At 43.9% G+C, this 3,552-nt stretch overlaps 1 long non-coding RNA gene across 1 annotated transcript; it reads right to left on the bottom strand.

The window, feature by feature from the left end:
* Positions 1–516: 516 nt before the first annotated feature.
* On the bottom strand, positions 517–2,551 carry LOC119744600. The gene is made up of 3 exons (XR_005273578.1): positions 1,999–2,551; positions 1,378–1,596; positions 517–723 (listed from the first exon to the last, which is right to left on the bottom strand). It is a non-coding gene; the product is annotated as an uncharacterized LOC119744600 (long non-coding RNA).
* Positions 2,552–3,552: the final 1,001 nt, after the last annotated feature.

Here is a 3,552-nt window from a genome sequence, read left to right as displayed (position 1 = left end):
TTTTGAATGTAAAGACTAGTGAATGTAAAGTGGACCGTGCTCCGGAAAACGTTATGGATTGACGTGACCAGCGTAAGTTCGTGGGTCGCCCGCCCGCAGCGCTTCTTGGCTAGGCACGCTGATTGCACCATTCTTCACTAGAAATGCATGGCGCGCGCGAGAGATGTTTTTTTTTGAAAATACTGGCCTTCTCACTCATCATGTTTCAAACAAGTTAAAACAGTTCAGTTACTAACTTGGTAAACTCCCATTAATACCATGACTGTGTGCAATGTTTTCTTGTTCCTCAAGATAACGCATTTTTAATTCGTGTTTTATCAAAACATGTCGGAAATAGAACACCTAAAGCCTTAAGTTCGGAACGAAGCACACTGCATAAATTTTGATTATAACTTCTCCCCCTATTTGATTCCTGTTAATTAAAGCCTTGCTCTATGTTAAAGCATGGACGATTAAAGAAACATTGACATCACTTAAAAAGGAACTACATGCAATATTATGTACATGATTAAGATAATTGCCGATTGTATTCATATTGCATAATTTATTATCAAAAATGTTGTCAAAAATGGTGATTTGATCGAAAGTTGCTATTAAAACATGTGGGCTAGTGAAAAAGGTTGCGGGCCAGTGAAAACTCTGGTTTACTGGCCCGGTCGGCCAGTAAAGGAAAAAGTTAAGGAAAACCCCTGTTTGCAAGCATTTACTGGAAACCAGCACGGCCTGTTCACCAATCAAACATAATACATAATATCAGATCAAGACGTAGAGTTGAAATACATGTAGAGTCCATTACAAGTCAAATCACAGGTCTAATAATACTCAAGACACACTGTGATTGTTAAAGCATTGCATTTTTTACAACTTGATCGTTCATGTGGTTGTCTGGATCAGACCGGCCACATGCTAGCGGGCAGCGCGGTATGTATAGTGGTACCCTACTGTTGTGTACCATTGTGTGCTGTGCACTCACGCACCACACACTGTATAATTACCGTGTGATACAGTCAGCATCACACGCTTTCCATGTCAGCAGGTCAATGTTTCAACTTTCATCCAGTGGGAAAAGGCTCCATTCAGTGTTGGCCTAGGTGTTTGTATATTCCCTTTACGGCCGGCAAGTGAGATCAGCTTCATCCTGAATCAAGACTCAGCAGCACTGATTTCAACAAAATGTAGCCAAAGCAGCTTGATTGTACTATTTGTGTCCTTATTTTGTGTGGTTCATGAAACACCACAAAGCATATATGCATAAAAGGGAGGGGAGGAGAGCCCACTGACACCACTGCGTATATACACCATGCGGACAGGAGGGAAGAGGCATTTCTTGCATAAGTTCTTTACAGACGGCCCACTTGCAAAGAGTAAACTGCATACCTTGGCAGTCACACTTGTTGGCGATTGTCCCCATGCATTCTTGCATTTGCGGATGCCCAGCTTGATCTTAGGCCTATCTCTAGTCTCCTCCAGCATGGCTTCCAGCGTCAGCCTGTCAGCTCTATAGGGGCTCTGGTCTGGGTCTCTACAAAGTAAGAGGTCGGGGCAGTGTAGGGTATTATGGCTCCAAAACTCGCAGCCAGGATCCTAGTCAGTAGCCTGTTCATGGATAAAAAGCAAAATTAGAAATAATTCTTGAAGAACAAGTTAGAGGTAGAGTTGAGATTGTGTAAATCACAAGTCAAATTACAACAAAACAGGATGAATGAAAGAGGAATATCTGAACAGTTCACATGAATTGCTTGCAAAAAAAACCCAGTACTGTTAAACCAAACAGTGGCATATGAATTCCTTTGGTGTATTAATTGTACATCTAAACTCCAATAAAATGTGCCGTTGCTCAATGGCTCAGCGCGTTGGGTCTGTTTATTGTATACGTGCTAGGCAGCGTTAGTGGACATACACAGAGCTTATCTCTATGTGTCCAAGGTCATCTTGGCTGTGCGCTTCGGCCAGTTTACATGGGGTCCTTCTGACCACAAAGGATTTGATATGTTATACCTTCAAAGAAGGTTCAAGTGCTCTCCAACCATGACGTGGCTCCAAAAGACTGGTAGATCATCTCACACGTGATGCCCAGTGTCAGCTCAATGGGTTTTTGGCACTGCACCCACTGTTGGGGACTGGGTTAGGGACTAGATGACTCATCCTGTTCTTGTTAGGGGAGTGTGGGCAGGGCCGCAAAACAACCCCACCAAATTCCTCGGTCAGACAGTTGCTGCCACCCAGCTTCAGCCAGAAGCACTTTAACTGCGCAAGGGCCGCTCTTTGCAGTTGGTGGCCCACTTGTACGAAGCTGGCCTATCAGTAATAGCCGCTCAGGTTCAGCCAGAAGACGCTGTGACTGTGCAAGGGCCGCTTGTTGCAGTTGGTGGTTCAGCGCTATTGTGTGAATCTGACCTAGCAGTGACTGCACCTGACCCTTGCTGGTAACCGTCACGATATGGTGTACTTGGTAACCTAGACATCCATCCACCAACTTGATGTTGCACATACTTCTTGTTGCCCGACCCAGCAGGTCCTCTACCCTCTAATTGTAAAAGTTGGCTTCTACTGTGTCCTGCAACATAACGTAGAATGAGAAAGTGATTCCAATCGCTTCTTTAAAGGATTAAAAAGAGAGAAAAATCTTCCAATCCAATTTCAAACACAAACAAACAAACCTGAATTTGTTTAATTGGGACTCAGGTTTTAATCCTTGTTGCAGGGACGACCGTACAATTTTGTGTGCAGTACATGTTGTGTAATATAATCACTTAGACATTTCTGGGTTACAAAATACATTAGTTTTATGTACGCCGGCATACGCATGGTACGGCCCAATACGCCGGACAGTTTTGGGCATGCACAAAACTACGCTGCGTACGCTGTTACGCAGGTCATATGTTATATACGCAGCACATCGGCCCCGCATCGGTCGAGCGCGATACGAGTACGCTATGTGTTCGTAGGGGATAAGCGGTTCATACGCGGTAATACGCTGATCTCCCAGCACGCACCCCGTCAGCATATGAGCCGGTGTATACATGTACATAGCGTACTTGCAGCGAAGATACATCACACGCTGAACGAACTCATAGCGAATGCCGACGTGCTGCAAGAATTAGTACTGCTCATTCTGCGAGTGGGCAGCGCATTGTACTTATTCGTAACTTATGAGAAACATACAGATAGCGTACTTGCCGCAACTCATACGCATCTCATATGCAGATGATGCACTGGATTCGTTACTTGTATGCTAGATGTGCGTCGCACATTAAAGTCAAAATAATAAAAAACAAGTCAGGTGTGTTTACAAACACAAATGCCCCGCAACCGTGACTGTTTCCATGACATAACACCACTCTAACATCAACTTACATGTACCTTGGTCAAATGGAACGTTCATTGACAGCATTAGTGTCTTCTGTAGGTTTTATATGAATTAATCCCTAATCCCTATGATCTCAGAATAAATACAAGATTTCTATTGTTTCAGCCACTGTGACCTTGACCCTTGACCTTTCGACCCCAATGCGATAGGCTTCTTAAGATTGCCAAGGACAATCCACAAAC

This window comes from Patiria miniata, unplaced genomic scaffold (assembly GCF_015706575.1).
Source record: "Patiria miniata isolate m_02_andy unplaced genomic scaffold, ASM1570657v1 HiC_scaffold_7, whole genome shotgun sequence".
Classification (NCBI taxonomy): Eukaryota; Metazoa; Echinodermata; class Asteroidea; order Valvatida; family Asterinidae; genus Patiria; species Patiria miniata.
The sequence above is the reverse complement of the archived record's forward strand: the minus strand, read 5'-3'. Positions and strand labels throughout refer to the sequence as shown.